Raw genomic sequence first — 17,426 nt, 5'->3', positions numbered from 1 at the left:
AAAGATAAAGTTCGATCATTAAAAAAAAAAAAAAAAAAAACAACGCAGTCCCTGCACTTTTTAGTCTCTGGGCTACAAAACGTACAATATACTTTTACAAACAACGGGTAATGCTGACTTCCCGCTAGTCAGTGGTTCCAAAGTAAGGATCGCTATATCCAGACTTCCCCAGTTTGTCATATGGCCATTCAGCTTGATTATTATTTATTTTTTGTTGTTCCTTATCCAAGGGATATTTTAATATTGATGAAATAGCAGTCCACCGAAACAGCTGTCAAACTGGCTGCACCGTGTTGCGAAAAAAAATGGTAGTGCTACTTTCTGCAAAAAGAAAGCGCCCTTTATTTTTAGTGCATTCGTGGATGATGGGGATACAAGGGTAATAAATGGAAGTCCGACTTTAAAGTGCTGTCACTAGTTAAATAAGACGGACTATCACATGTAATTTCAAAAACTCAAAAGGAAATAAGTCTACTGAATAATAGATTGATACAAAGCTGCAAAACAGCGCATCCACTAACAACAAATGAACACTTCAAAATATATGAAATTGTACAATGTAGATATCTTAATACACAAAAAAAGCAACAAATTAATAAATTAGGATGATGTGGTTGTGTTTTATAAATAATAGAAAAATCAATGGATCATGACTTCTAGTATTCTTGGATCATGATATCTAGTGAGGAAAACAGCGTTGCTGTTTCCTCACGCCGTGTGAATTAGGTTCGAATTCTCGTTACCAGCTGAGGTTGAGAAATGCTAAGTGTGGAAGGAAGGGACATACCTCTGTCTGGTCCTCCTCTTTTCTATTCTTTCCTTTACCATCCCAGACTACTCCTACTATTTACATTTTTCCTACTATTCCGATCCATACTGGGACTTGGTCCAAGTATGGATCAGCATGATGACATTTCTTGCCGCCTCCAAGTGGCGGAGATGGGTGGGATGTGGTGAGCCGGTGCTGCCGCTTCCCATCTGCTAAGAGCCAGGTACGGGCTGACAACACTACAATAGAACATATCATTAAAGTCGTACTTACACATTCAATACACCAGATACAAATGGCCGGTTTTGGGGCAAGCTTCAACACAAGATAAACAATAAGGGTTAATGGGGAAAACTCTGGGGGTCCCCCCCCAACATGAATATCCCTGAAATTCCCCTGTGGAAGGGAGGTGGTGGTATCGCTGTGGGAATTTAATATAAAATTGAACCTGTTTCTGTACTGCTGGAAGGGAGAAGTTTATTTTTTTACACCACGTGTGTGACGGCTGCTTAATTCGGCCATCACACGATGGCTGAAATTAATCAACCTTGGAAGAGAGTTGTGCAGTTTTTGACTTCCCTGAAACCCTAGTTTTTCATCCCTAAAAAATAAGCAAATAGAACACGATTTACAGAACCCTTACAACCTTAATACATTCTTAACAACCTAATCTTAGCGACTAGCTTAAACTGGATGCAGACATAACCACTAGAGTAGCTGTTCTCAAACTTCTTTTGATTTGGTGCCCCACTTTCTAAAGTACGCGTTGTTTTGGACCTCACTGCTTACTTTTGCAAAAAGAAAAAAAAAAAACATGAAAATCAGTTCCGCTATTTTTAAGTATCCGTATAGTCGATAATCAGTATAAAAATGGTGTTCAGTAAATGACTTGCTCACTATATGGGGAAAAAAAAAAAAAAAGTACAAAAAAATTACTGTACCAACCGTACCTTATTAGCGAGAGGTTGCACCTACTTGTTTTCACTGAGCTGCTCGGTATTTGGTTGGAATGTTATCGAATGTAACCGTAACTAGTTGGCAACTAGAAGGCGATTCGTGCATTTTGTTTTCATTGCTGCATTGCACAAAATGCTAGGTCCGAAAACGGTATGCGAGAAGTAAAGAAAAACAAAATGATTATTACTCCGCATTTTTTATTACGGTAGGGGTATATTAAGCAAAAAAACAGGTTGTTAAGAAATTTGTTCTTTATACGACACAATGAATACCTTTTCGCCATTGTGTCGTTTTATGATTGTCATTACACCCTGCGTGTGCGCGTGGTATTTTATGTTACATTACATCTATTAGCATTGGTAAAGAGTAGTGAATAACTGAGACATACGTAGTTAAATCTATGAGTACACGTAGCTAAATTTATTTGACTGTTAAAGCACATACATAAGATAATATACAAAATCCTATCGTTGCATACCTATAATGACAGGATTTCGTATATTTATTGTTATATCACTAGTCCATTATTCCGTATAGTAAAGTTCATATAAATTCAGACTATATATATATATAGTCTGAATTCATTTTCAAGATTTTCAATCCTAAGCTGACGTAATAATTATCACTGCTGATAAACTGAACAAAATCAAAAGGTCCAACGTGTAAAAGTCCGATTATAGGGACTTTTTTAGAGTCGATTTGCACCACAACGTACATCAGCAAAAAATGTCAATAAAGTACAAGGTCATGTTGGACAGACAACCTGTGTAATCGAGACCCGCTAATATTCGTAAAATCGTACAAATGCTAACTTAGTGAGGATTCCCATAATGTTTTTTATAAGATGTCAAAGTACAAGGTGTGCCAAGTTTTAGAACTTGGCGAGTGAAAAATAAGAGGCAAACTTCCTTGCAGTTGTTTTAAAGGAATCTCTTTCAAAATAAACTTTACTTTTTCATATATTTCTATTCATAAAGTTTTCCGCTCAATTTTTTAAACCTGCACATATTTTATTATGAAAACTAAGAAAAGTCAATGCACCAAATACAGAGAGTAAAAAGCAATCGACTGATCCACATGATGCTATTTACCAGATTCCCGTAAGTATTAGCTTTGGCGGGGGAGTAAAAAATGTATTTAATAGTGAACCACACTTTTGTAGTAGTGTTAATTCGTTCTCCAACAAAAAGTTTCATATACATTATAAAACTTCATATTGTCATATTATCGGTAAGGATTATAGTAAAGTAAACGTTACTATAATCCTTACGGATGTTGTTGACAATATGAAGTTTTATAATGTAACGTTTAATGAAAATGTTGTGTATTCAATGATAAAAAAAGTTAGGATGAAATACGAGTCTCAAAAATGCACAGTTGTTTTCAGACTGATGGTATTTTTCAAAAGACAGTCCTTTAACACTGGGAGATCATTTTCAGTGTTTGTCTGAAACGAGAATGCCGCCCAGTAATTAAAACCGATTACCATCCACTTGTTTAAATAAGCTTTTCATATTTCTTTAGAAGTTCTACCCAGTTTGAAACAAAATTATTTTTACGTTTCATGTTATTATGAAGCACAGTTTTACGAGGCCGTAATCATTCTCTTATGCACTTGCTTCTCTACATAAAGCAAGTTCTTGTGCCTCTTGGCTACTTGGGTCACAGTCCGCCAGTTCCAATGGTAATCTAGTTCATAAGGTACGCTGTGTATTATTCTGAGCAAATGTCTGTATTTACCGGCCGATCTGATGGTTGTACGGGAACTCCCCCACCTAAGTTCAGCTAAATAAATAAGCTCATCAGCTTCGATTGGAAAGGCCTTTAATAATTTGTCTCCTCAATTCAAACTCAGAACTCTGAAAGCACGTGACTAATTGCGGAACTGTCAGCTATAAGCAAAAAAAAAAAAAAAAACACCAATGATCTATCATGTTATAACTTCCTTACACAGCATTATATTTGATTAACACCTATCGAACTCCACAGCTTAAAATGGAGATATCTAAAAGTATAAAAACTTAGGTGAATACACTCTTATTCTGCACATAAGGTAAGATGCGAAGAGTACACCTATAGTTGAAGTTTTCATCAATGTGATCTCAAACATTACGAAACCCAGAGCGTGCCTTAAAATTTAACATCGAATATAGCGCTTAGAACAGTTTTAATTTTCTCGGATTAGTTATGCCAAACTCTGCAATGAAGTTTAGTGGTCCGCAGTTATCAAATCGAGAGAACATTTTCACGCAATTTTGCTTTAAAGTATGATAAAGGAAAGCGAAAAAAGTTACCAGATTTGATTTATAATTCATAAGTCAAATCATAAGCATCATTACTGCTCAGCGAAATGTGCCTTTATGTATTATTTTTTGGAACGCATTTAAATCCCTTGGAAAGAAGCGCTACATTTAGAAAATAAATAACACATCTTACACAGACCGTAAGCTGACATTCGAAGACAAAAATAGACTAGACAAGAGCTGGTGGGGAATCTCCGATAGCAGCCAACAGTTTTGAATAGAATTTGTACCAGAAAAATTGCTTGGCAACGGAACATTCCACCTCGAGTTCCAAGTTCCCTGTTTTATGAGGCCATGTACTACGAACATTAATTAGCGTGATATGCAGAAATCGACAAAATTATGACATCTGCCTTTTCATAGCTTCTATTGATCTGATGGTATTATCTGAATGAGATTAAAGTTCATAAGCAAAAAGTACGACCCACCATACAACGTGACGAAATCGGCATATTTATGCATCACATGTTAAATCAATATATCCCAACTTGAAAATGAGAAACATACCTTCAATTTTTCCAGAAGTCATAAGCTCCAATCTCATGGACAAAACAGTACGCCAATACTCCATCGGGACTTGCCTTGATTACCAGCACTCCAAGTATCTCAAGCAGCTGTCCGCCTGCGTTAAACCTCCAACGGCTAGACTTCAATTGCGCGTCTGTTCCAATAGGAGCGATTCTGTTACATGCGCCGGCTGCACATCGTCGCCACGAGCCATTTCAGGTCACGTGCTACCATCGTAATCTCCTTTCCCCCCTCCCCATCTCTCAACCGAAACTTCCTCGTTCCAGCGCTTAGCAGGTCCCGAGTTCAGGTTTTTGCTGCGCCTTTGGAGGGGGTGGTGCCGAAGGGCAGTCTCATTCATTCACTCGCTCGTTGTCCACAGACCCTTTTGTATCACAAACGAGCCAACGACCCCTTTGACCATGATATAAAAGTAAGAAACTAACGGAAAGAACCTCAAACTACATATATGCCAGGACAATACAGGATAATTTATAAAGCTACTACTTATGATTTAGATGAAAACATCGAATTGTTAGAGTTTATTCTAGAATTGGAATTGTAGATTCTAAAGAGAAAATTGTCTTGCAATCGAAATAAATTAGTTGATTCAATAAAGAAACGTTACCGAGAAAACGCAGCAACGTGGGAGCCAGAGTTTCGATAACAGGGTATGTGAGTCTCTTTGATATTTGGTGTGTAGTTCGAAGGTTCTATTTTCCTTTAGATCAGTGGTCTCAAACTGGCGGGCCGCATCCAGCTCCTGAAGCAATTTTACACGGCCCGCGAATATATTTAAATTATGTATTTGTTGTAAATACGGTGCTTATAATTTTAGAGACAGATATGCACTGAGCTTATGTGCACGACTGCTATTGAAGGAAAAAGAGATAGAATGAATAGGTTGGGGCTTTGTCTTTGTCACTGTATGCCAAGCCACATGACTGGGGTAAGGTGGGAGAACTTCCCACGTCGATACAATCAGTAAATTTAGTTCGCCAGCCGATAGTTGGTGGCGCTTCAGTATTCTGGTGTTTCCGATTTTTTCTATTGAGTACAGTAAATGTACTGTAACTCGAATATTATTCTGATATATGTGAAATGTTAATAAAAAAAAAAACACATTACGTCCTTCCTTTATCATTAGCAATAATAAAATATTATGTATACGAATTAACTAGACACGCTCGGGTAGAAAACTTCTATTTGAATATATTAAAATATACGATGACATCGTAAATATGTTTAAAAGACAATCATGCAGGACCAAATGTACAATAGGGGACGTTTCACAGTGCGGGACTGTTCCACATAATAAATGGCACGATCAATTCCGAAAGGTGCATTAGCTCTTGATACTGTATATGCTTAGCACGAATTCCAGTCGAATGCTTCAATTTCACATCCCCATATAAAGTAAGATGTAAACATGGGGATGACAGAATAATAATGCGTGCGATCGGAAGAGAGCAGTTTGAAATTTCACACTGAGTGGCGAACCTTTGTTACATAGAAGAACCATGTCAAAAACCAAGAAATGGAAAATGGTTAATCTAAAGCAGTGGTCTCAAACTCAAATTGCATGCGGGCCGAATGCACGATCTGAAAGCAGCTGACGGGCCGTACGTTAGCTTGTCTCCATCTATATAGCAATATGAGCTGTGCATCCAGCTAACCAACTAGTGACTGACTCAAGGAAAATATATATCAGAAGTACCAAGTATTACTTACAAAGTAATAAATAATGTTTTCTCCGCGATTTTATTCTTTACTCTAAACGAAAGTAATTAAGTTAAAACTTTACTTTCACCAAAAGTAACCATGTGGCTTTCAATTATTATGTGCATGTGACTTTTATTTCATATTTAAGTCACCTTTGAACTCATCTTTGCAACTCTGTGTCCAGCAGTTCATCGAGGCCGCTAGAGTCAAGCGCATAAGTATGCGCGCTTTTTGAGTGATCGTGGGTCAAACTCGCATGATTGCTAAATACGGCTTTCTTTATTCTCACTTAAATCTTGTGAGCTCCTTTCTGACCATGTGATTGTTCCAGAGTATAAACAGAAAATTCATATATTTATCGTTGCATTCGCACGCCCTCCTTAGCATTTTTTAAATTCAACATTATTCGTTAGCTGGTAGAGTAATCAGATCTCGTGCGAATGTGTTCGTTCGTTGTTATACAGTGGAACCCGGATAAGAAGTTTTTCAAGGGACTGGAGGTTTAGAACTTCTTACGCGAGAAAACTTTAGAAGGGAAAATGACCTAAGGGTATGAAATATTAACTACACAAATAAAAATGAAAAGATGCACACATAAGATGTACTATTTCAGAATTTAATAAACAAAATGTTAAGCAATTAGAAATCCTCAGTTTAAAAAAAGTTTCCATAGGCAGAGTAAAATATTCATAAAACTCATTAACAAGTTGGAAGAATGACATACCTTAAAAAGGTCACAATTACAATAAGACAGAGCAACAATCCACTAAGTAATTCATAACTGTTCACAACCATCAGAACTTAACGCGGTATTCAATTTGGATAGCGATGAAAACAATTGCAATATGTTACTTCCATTATATCAAAATGTTTCTACTCAATGTTTTAGCGCTGAAAACCTCACACTACGGAATATTCACTAATCGAACAAGTTAGTGCTAGGCATCATTTTAGTTCGTAGTGAACCACGGAAAAAGGCGAAATGGCATCGTTTTTGTTAAATCTCATATTGTGAATGCCTTCACAACGAGTTGCCCTTATATTGAACTACTCGAATAAGCAATGCTTCGCCTATGGATTCTCGAATAGGCAACACTTCGCCTATAGTTTCTCGGCGGATACCATCACCCCACAACCCCCGGGTGGTGGTATCCACCGAGAATAAGTAACATTTGCCTTCTCCATTGGCGAAGCGTTGTTTTAATTGGAGGTAGTGCAATATCAGGTCAATTCGTTGTGAAGGCATTCACAATATGAGATTAAAAAAAACGATGCCACGTCACCTACTTCTGTGGTTTAGTACAAATTAAAATCATGCTTGGCACTAACTTGTTCGATTATTAAATGTTTATCTTGTTTAATATTTTTAATATTAAATATAAATAATTTGTGTTTAAAAAACATTAAATGGGAAAACGTCATTGTAATAATACACTGTGTATTCTTTATCAAGAACTTGATATGCGGGAAATCTTTCAGGACGACTCTTCTCCTTGTCATCGGGCAAAAAATGTAAGTAGGCACTTCTGTAGTTACTTTAGCTTCATTTCTGCATTAGAGGTTCGACAGTAATGTGTTTATATTTGTTTTACAGGTGAAAAAAAATGGTTGGAAGAACGGTCCATTACAATTCTTAGCTGGCCAGGAAACAGCCCGGACCTGAATCGTATAGAGAACTGTTGGCATCGTGTAGGATCTGTAGTTGCCAGAAAGAAACCAAAGACACTTCGTGAACTTCAGGAAGCCATAATTCGTGTTTGGAACCAGGAATTATCAGTTGATTATCTTCAGAAATTGATCCTGTCAATGCCTCGACGGTGTGCTGCTGTCATCAGGGCCAGAGGCGGTTCAAATAAATATTAGTTTGCACCTGGTGAACTGTTTTGTTTTCCATTTAAAATGATAAACTGAAGCAAATTGAGGGCTTCTAATAACATTTCAGCCATAACTGCGTGTTTACCAAACTGTTGTTGTATAAAGGTTGCAAATGCTCATTTTGGAATATTTGAGAGCACCTGTCAAATATTACTTTGCCTTAACTATTAATAAATATCTTTTGTTTACATTTCTATTTGTGATGCTAGTCATTATTGCAACATACTATCGCGAAAAAGGATAAGAAATATGAAATTCCTAGGTGATACACTTCCTTTGAACACCAGTGTATAGCCAAACAACAAACGTCCCGAACCATCAGCTGGTTCAATCACAGGCAATCGGCAGAAGTATCATCCCATCAACAATAAGACGTGTTATCACGGCAGACATGAGAAACTGTGCAAAGAAAAGCAGTTTCGAATTTCGTGGCAAATCAAATGATGCCTCGAATGATATGTTATTTTTATTCAATTTATTAAGCTTGATTTCACCCCCTGTACAGCTGGTTGGCTAGAAGGAATTATGTTAAAAATACACACATACATAAAAAGGATAACAACATTTAACAATGCGCTTGCCTGGAGTTGGAATTGCATATGCATACATATTTACAAGAGGAAGAAAACTTACAATTGAATTTACATATATACAGAGAATTAATTAAGTTTACAATATAAATTCAATCTATTAAATGACAGCCAAAATATTGAACTTCAGAGAATTTTATACGTCTGTCGATGGCATGTGATGGACTGGTAGATGGAGTGATTTGATCGTGTTTGTCGCGATTCACAGGAGGTCAGCGCTTCGATGTAAAATCTTCCAGGATATTCTTCCTGTATTTCTTGTCATCCAATAGTTTGTTGGGGTTAATTTGCACATCGTTGAAATGTTCCATATTTGCTGGGAACATCTCTAAGGCGGAAAAAGTTGATAAGTGTCGACCTATACCGTTGTTTATGTCGCTCTCTTGGATGTGTACTTGAGGCTAAGATAATTTCTTGCACGTTGGGAGGTTGGTTATTGGAAGTTTAATGGCACAGCACGTTGGGGTTATTTGTTATGTTGTTATTTGGTTTTTAGGAGCATTAGCAACTAAGGCCATATTGCTCCGGTGCGGTGGTCATTCCCTGACCTTTCCGCATGCTCCGTATTTGGTGGTGACGGGCTCGAACCCCGGTCTAATCAAGAAGCGTGTGCTACGCACTGCTGCTCCTTCCCACCTGGCTACGAAAGCGCCGCAGCACGTTGGGAGAATCAGTCCTATCAGTTAACAGTTTGGCAAGGGTGATGAGGTTCTTTTCCAGAATTTTGAATTTCCATGGTGTCATGTTCATGTTTGCATGTAGAACAGATCTAGAGATGGTGAACGGGTCCCCATGGATCCTGTTCAACCACCTCAGAACCCAATATTCAATTGCCAGGTATTTCTTTACAATACTTGATAGGACCGAGGACCATAACTCAGACGCGAATAAAACGATGGGAGTGAGACATCTTTCAATGTATTTACATATTAGGGACATATTTGGCAACCAACAAGCTCCTGCCGGATTGCCCAGAAGGCTGCATATGTTTTCATTTTTGTATATATGAAATGGTCCTGGAAAGTAAAGTTTTCGTCCCAGGTGAGACCAAGGTCTGTATGAGTTGAAATCTTTGTGACCTTATTGCCATTTATTAGAGCTTGGATATCATTTTTGTTCCACTTCTTAGTTATAGATATTTGGGAGGACTTTCTGATTTAGTTGGAGCCCTGCCCTATCTAAGTAGTCAATAAGTTGATTAATTTGTGTAGCGGTGTTTTGATTTATTTCTTGAACGCTTTTAACGTCATCAGAGATGACGAACAACTTTAAGTCATCAGCGTAAGAGCTGAAGTTCGTAAACCTCACTAGAAGTGGTTGTAAGACGAGTGCAAAGAGCGTGGTAGACAACATCCCACCTTGTGGTACTCCTCTTCTTACCCTTTTCATAGTCTGGTAGAGACCATGGGATATTATCAGTATTCTTCTTTCGTTAAGGAGGTTGCGAAGGATGGCGATTAGTGAGGCGGTTGCCTTGTAGTAGTTCTTTAATAAAGAAGCAGTGTTTGAATTGACAAATTGTCGAAAGCTGATTTTATGTCAAAAGAAAATATGTCTATTTGAGATCTGTTACTGATGGCCTGTTGAATCCGAAACAGCGTGTCAAGAAGGTTTGTTATTGTAGATCGGTGGTTCAGCGAGGTGTGTAGATGTGATGGTCTGTCACCGAAGCAGTGGTCAATTATTGCAGGGAGTAACAGCTTTTCAAAAGATTTTCAGGAGGGAGCATCCGATGGATATAGGACGGAAATCGGTTGGTAACTTTTGTTTTTTGGAACGTTTTGATGTAGTAGGTCCTCCAAAGAAACGGGACAATCCCAGTGTCCACTACGCGTTAGAAAATACGTAAAAGGGGTTCAACAATATAAATTGAGGATATTTTTATCGCAAATAAGGGGAAGCCGTCCGGCCCAACAGTAGCTTTATTTGGTAAGGTGTTAATAACATTAACTGTTCCTTAGTAATGGTGATTTCTTTCATGGCCTGTGGGAGACAACGGTCCAAGGTTTTTATAATCAGGTAGAAGGCCGGTAGTTGCCGATTGTTGTTGTTCCCTGAAGGCCTGTTCAGCCCATTTTAAAAATAGGTCTTTGTCCATATCAAACTTGTGGTCTCGTCGTACAAGAATCCTTCTAGACTGTTTTATGCGCGTAAGGATAAAATCGTTGTGGGCTGACTTCTTTAATCTGAGGAAGTGAGCATGGTCCGTTTTGTATGTTTCCTGGTTGGCTAAGGTTCTTGATTTCAGCCGCCTTATGTATGATTTTTGCTTTTTTGTGAAAGCCACCTTGATGTCTTTGTTGAACAAGTTTCTGGTATGGACAGATATTGTGAGTTCTTTTGATGCTCCAGCTGTAGCAATAAGTTTCAGCTGTTGTGAGAGTTCAATAGTTGCTTCTTCTATATTTAAACTTTTTATTCTGAGCCAATAATAAGCAGTTAGGTGAGACATAACAACCTGCGGCTTGAGAAATCTTAGGGAGTAGGTTAGTTTATGTTGTGATGCGTCTGCGTGGGAGCTTATGGAGGTGTTTAACCTCTTTGTGATAACGATGGCACATGTGAGGGGTAAGTGGTCTAATGTAAAGGAAAACTGAGAAGGCTGCGTTTTTACAACTGGTAAGCTGTGGAAGATGAGGGCGAGAGCTTGTCCATCTCTTGTATTGTAGGTGGCGTATCAAGTCTTATAAGGGCTATAGAGTTTAATGTTAAGTCAGGTAGTGCCGAGGCATGCACTTTTGTATTTTACACCTTTTTTTGACTTGGCACATTATAGCCTTAGACGCTAATGCGCCATAAAATCCTAAAACAACGAACCAGCCAACCAACCAACCAGCCGAGGCATGCCTTGGGGGGGGGGATATGTTGAAATCACTACCAAGAATGGTAAGGAATGCTGGGTTCAGATTAGTCGCCAGCCAAGATTGAAGCTCATGCCTAGATGCATCATCCGTGTGGTCAGGTTGGAGGTAAACTAGGCCTATCTGGATGGTACAATCCTGGTGCTTTAAGGTGGTAGTACATAAGGCCTCAAAATTCTCAGTTTTACTCGACGCAGATTTTGTATATTTCCAGTGGTTTACACAGAATATAACCACTCTTACACCCCTTTTGTTGGCTCTACAATTGCTAAGGGCATTATAGGGCACAGTGTGGAGGAGTATATCAAGGTTTTTATAATCTTACAGCCAAGATTCAGCTAGACAGATAAACTCGAATTCTCTTAGGAAGAGCATGGTCTGGAAGCGTGTGTAATTTTCCAAGCTTCTTATGTTCTGAAGGAAGTAGGTGAGGGGGGCGGGCTATTCTTATGAGCTATACTTGTTGAATTAGTTGATATGGTGGTTGGTATGGTGGGATCCTGATAGATTCCTTTTGATACCTGCCTTTGTACGGTTTAACCAATGTTCCACAAGGCCACGACTTCCGATCAAGTACTGTGTATAACGATTCATGCGAACACGTCATTATAAAAGCTGCATAAAGTAGGATGCTTAGTTTTAATTGCTCTTACCTCAATTGCCAATTTATGCTCATTTGCAAAGAGGTCCTTGATACTACTTGCCTTAGTTTCTGGACTAAGCCTCGATACAAATATCTTGCCTTTTGTCTGCACTGCTTTAATTTGGTAAGTCTCCTCTAGTCGCTGCCTCTGTAATCTTATGGGGACTGTATTGTCTGTCAGATCTCCCTGGTGTCCTGTACCTCGAGTGGCTGGATGGACAGTTGTATATAATCCCAATCCTATGTTATCCTTGGGTTTCGTTACCAGCATTTGTGCATATTAAAGATATGGATACCATACGGTAAAATACTGTGATGGAAACTGTTCATAGAATTTGAAAAATCGTCTCCAAGGTAATGGAGGCCAAATCAAAATGTGTGGAGGGACATTTTACAGAGTATGGTCCTAGTCCGATTGTTCAAAAAAAAAACCACCTAAATTCTGACAGCTTTGCTGAATGAATTATTAAAAATGTATGGTGATATTTCATTGCCAGAAAATAAAGAGAAACCAGGAAACTTGCACTTTCAATAAGGCAATGTGCCTTATCACGAAGCCCACACAGTTATTAGTTGGGATTTAAAAATCAAAATTATGTGTCTAGAGTGGCTGGCTACTTCACTAGACTTCAACCTAATAGAAAACATTTGGTCAACTATCGATTGTGAATTGTCGAAATTATCAGTGCATTCGGTTCCAGGATTACAAGAATAGATGTCAGTGATATCATTTCCAGACTTCCATCATGCAGTAGAAGTCACACCAGCTTACTCCCTACCAGATCGAAATTGGTAAGCATAACCTCCCTAGATCACATGTTTCCATTTAATTCCATCGAATTATTTAATTGATTATACATCGATCCTCAGAAGCCTAAGCAATGATAAGCCTACAGATCTGCCGCTCCTGTGTGTAAAGGGCATCATTTCATCTATATCTCATATTGCGCTCATCCTTCACAATGAAATGATGCCCTTTACACTACTATCGTAGTGTAAAGGCATCATTATCGTAGTGTAAAGGGCATCAAAGAAAACACTACTATCGTAGCGTTTTCTTTGAGTTATCTATGGTATATCTACACTATATTATATAGATAATCTTAAACTCTTAAAATATTATGCCTAGTAGCATTTAGTTTCATTTTAATATTATCACGTACACCTTCTGGCATCTCTCATATTGTGGGATTAACTTCACAATTGGGTTGTCATGTTTGCAACACCAGGGTACCTGCCCACCCACTGACGAAGAGCCAATAAGCTCCGAAACGGTGCCGTATGGGGGGGGCGCTAATGGCCACGGAGTTTCCGAGTAACAACAATCTTCTTCACTGGGGAAGCGTTGCCTATTCGAGGAATTTGAGCTTGAGTTGTGCGAGTTGGAGTAACTGTATTTCTTCCTTCGAAGGCATTTATTCCTCTCCTACTATCACTTTCCTACACCTTTTTGCTTTCCTAACTCTAATAGGGACAGTAGTGGATAACAGTGTTTTATCCCATACCATTTTTCAAACGGTGCCATCTGGGTGGTGGTGCCCACCGAGAATAAGTAACAATAGTCTATTCTATTAGTGAAGCGTTACTTATTCGAGGTTATTATTGTTTGTTCATTATCTTTTTTTTTTTTTTTTTCTAAATTCCACAACTTTCGCTGGCAATAAAATGCTATGTCCAAAATTTGTCTGAACACTGCTCCCAAACTGACGATTAAGCTTCTGAAACTTACTCAGTTTCACAGGCTGAATTGTTGTCATCATCATCATATGTTAATGTATATATGGTGACACCGGGGCAAGCGCCAATCTCCACCCAATCATCATCATCAGCCATTTTCAATCCACTGCAGGATGAAGGCCTCTCCAGCAACTTTCCAGTTCCTTCTGTTTTGAGCACTGGCCATCCATTTACTACTCAAAAACTCATGAATTTCATCTATCCATCTCCGCCTTTGTCTTCCAGGTTTTCTTCAAAATGCGTCAAAAGGAAACACCACTAATAGGACAATAGTGCAATGCAATGTGTGTAGGCTTAATTGTCAGATGCCATATTAGTAATTTGTAAATTCATGCGACAGCCACACGCTTGAACCTCAAATTCAACCGATGCAGTGAAAAGATGAAGGCGCGAGGGTGATGCGAGTGAGCGAAAACGGTAGGGTAAGCCAGGAACACTGACGGATAGGAATCCCTAAGATAAGTGGTGAAAGCAAATCGAGCGATGTCCATGAAAAGTGTTATACACACTGAAACTCCAGATATTCAGAGAAGTAAGTCCACGCTGCATACGAGCTACACTACGTGATCCATCTTGGGCTAGGCACTTCTGCAAACGATGTTCTTCGGCCATGGAACGGTGAAAACAGGTCCTATAGGGTAAGTTGTGTTATACAGTATTCAGATCAGACGGTCGAGAATACTTGGGGATCATCTACCGTAGTGTACTATACAGTGTCTGAAATAAGCGAGATCATTGTGTAAGCCTGCTTCTTGGTTCGGACTCTCACCGTTGAGTACCGTAGTGTCAAAAACAATATTAAGTGATAACCGATATCTTACACCAGTGGTAACCAAGCCATGTTCCGCGAACTATTTTCAATTCTGAAAAGTATATGGTTTCTGAACTGTCCGTACATGATTTCTTCAATTTCTTTTTCTTTCGTTATCGGACGAAATTCAGAGTTTTGATAGTGAAAATAGGAAAACTAGTTAACTATTAGTTCATAAAAACATTCAGATGGACAGAATTAAAAAAAAAAAAACACATGCAAATCAGTGAGGAAATTACAATAATAAAAAGGTATCCTTGGCAACAAAGAAATTGGAAACCACTGACTGTATCGACAATTCCACGGAGCTCACGCAATTCTATGGAAATCGCTCTCCATGTTGCAGTACAATAATGCACAGAGCTTTTACAGCGAACAGAGTAAAAAGCTGGTTTGTAAAACGAAGTCCAATAACTCCTTTGGCTCTAGACCTAAAGAGAATCGGGCATCTTTAGGATGAACTGGAATGCCTTATCAGGATGCGGCCAATATGCCCCTCTTTGGCTGAACTGATGACTGCAGCGAAAGAGGAACTGACTGTTTCCTGCTGCCTGTTACAAGGAACTAGTCAAAAGAGATAAACGAATCAATGCTGCCATTTGTATCAAAAGTGAACCTAAATCTTATTAATTTGTTTCTTAAAATTGGTAGGGTCGAGTAAATGGGAGCGCGTTGATGATATGGATATTCAAATATATCATAATCAATCTATCAATTTATGTTTAATACATTTTTGTACAGAGAATCTCAAAAGGTACTAGCTGCTTCAAATTTTTCGGATAGCTACTAAATATGATGAATTAAAATGGCATTACAAAATGTCAAGTATAATTGAAAAAGAGAACGCAACTTCTCTACCATATACATGTGGAACACACAGATTGAAGTTTTATCCTGTATTATCTTTACCATAAATCTGTAAGTTATAACTAAGTGTGACATACACACTGCACTACCGTATATTGTACGTTAACTGTAAGGAAAGGTACAGAGAGTTTACTATCAATTAAAAATAAGATAGAGGCAATAAACAGATAAATAAAATTAAGAGAGGAAGACATGCAAAAGATGAAGGAAATAAAGAACTAAAACTCAAGGAATTGGCAAAAACGCATTTAAATTAATTTATTTCTCGAATTCATTTATTTAAAAAAATTATGAATAATATTACATGAAAACAACAATTTTTTGAAATATATATCTTTTTTTTTGGAATATTTCTCATTTTTTTTTTAAAAATTACATGTATTAATTTTTGAGTAAGTAATGTATGCATTTTTCATTGAAGCATCAATCCTAACAGAATTATACATCGACGATACAGAAATTACTGTTATGATAACTACAAATTTTCAAAACCATTGTGATCAATCGCTGAGGAGTAACACGTAACGCATCTCAGCTACTAACTTTAACAGCCCAACTTTTCTAAGTTGAAACTATTCTCCTCGCCAAGGCTCCTTCGTTACGCAACAGTCAATTTTGTTTGCAGAGGTCAACACCCGGAATCAATACCTGGAGTCTTCCCAGCCTTCGGGTTGGAAACAAAAAAAAAATTGGAGGGCAGAGTTTTATTGCTATTTATCCTTACACTGATAAATAGCTCAATGCTCTTATTATTATAACAAGCGGTTATGCTGGATACCACGCATATGAAGCACGTTTAGTTGTGAGTTGAGTTCATACTGACATTCATATGAGAGCCCTTGTAGAAGCAGAATACTTACATCAGAAAATTAAAAATTAGTAGAACAGCTTGAAAGAATGTTATTTTGTTTTTGCGCCAAGGCAAATAAGGCTATCTCTGTAAACTGCGTATTTACTCTATGTTCAGTCTGCCTGTTTTGCTTAACGAAAAACCCAAGTTTCCATGCAAATATCGGTCAAGACCCACTAATTCGGTGACGATATGGCTTGAAGTAGTCAATATTTCTCGGAAAGATCACATAATGCCTGATTTAACACATTGAAAAATAAATAGTTACATAATTATTTTTCAATTTTAGCTTCCCCAGATACAGTGGCTGCTGGTTGTAAAATACCATTGCGCCATGGCACTTCCACAGAAAAAGTAAATACACAATTTTTTGTATTTATTCATTTGTATTTATAACAGAGATTATAAATGATTAAAATGTTATATAGTTGTCTCCTTAAGTTAAGAACGAAACAACGTGCCACTTTTAAACTGGCTCTCAATGTATCCATACAGAAAGTAACCCAGTCATGCGCATAGGGCCACTATGCGCATGCCTGGGTTATTAAATCCGCTTTGGAGCTTTTCTCTAGCAGCAGAAGGATGGAAAAAGTTGAGCCGCAGAAAAACTGACTTTATAATCTAGCGTGCCTTTTGTTAGTGTTTATTTATGATGAATAAAAATAATAATTTATTAAAAAAATTAATTTATTTTGACACTACTGTTGAAATCATCAGCGGCCACTCAGATCATAAAAGCACCAGTTGTTTTGTTCAATACTTTGCATTCGCCGCTTCTAAATTCAGTATCGGTTTTTTTTTTGTTTTTTTTTTTAAAGTATTGACAGTTGAAACAGAATATCAGAAAATTTTAAGAACTCTTAGAAAGTTATCAGAAATAGTGATGTAATGGTATTTCACCGGAAAGTGCTGGGCAACCTGACTCGAGGGTCAG

At 37.9% G+C, this 17,426-nt stretch overlaps 1 protein-coding gene across 4 annotated transcripts in view; it reads right to left on the bottom strand.

The window, feature by feature from the left end:
• Positions 1-17,426, bottom strand: part of LOC150078211 (uncharacterized) — a 446,657-nt gene that overhangs the window by 366,237 nt on the left and 62,994 nt on the right. The window contains exon 1 of one of the 4 annotated variants that reach the window (XM_090385066.1): positions 4,537-4,645. The exons of the other annotated variants lie outside the window; for them this stretch is intronic. The gene's annotated coding sequence lies outside the window, so the exon portion shown is untranslated. Of the gene's footprint in view, positions 1-4,536; positions 4,646-17,426 lie in introns of those variants that run through there. 4 annotated transcript variants of the gene reach the window in all.

Source organism: Mastigoproctus giganteus, chromosome 11 (genome assembly GCF_048544385.1).
Source record: "Mastigoproctus giganteus isolate SK-2022 chromosome 11, ASM4854438v1, whole genome shotgun sequence".
Lineage (NCBI taxonomy): Eukaryota > Metazoa > Arthropoda > Arachnida > Uropygi > Thelyphonidae > Mastigoproctus > Mastigoproctus giganteus.
Note: the sequence above shows the minus strand (reverse complement) of the source record. Positions and strands in the feature narration are given on the sequence as shown.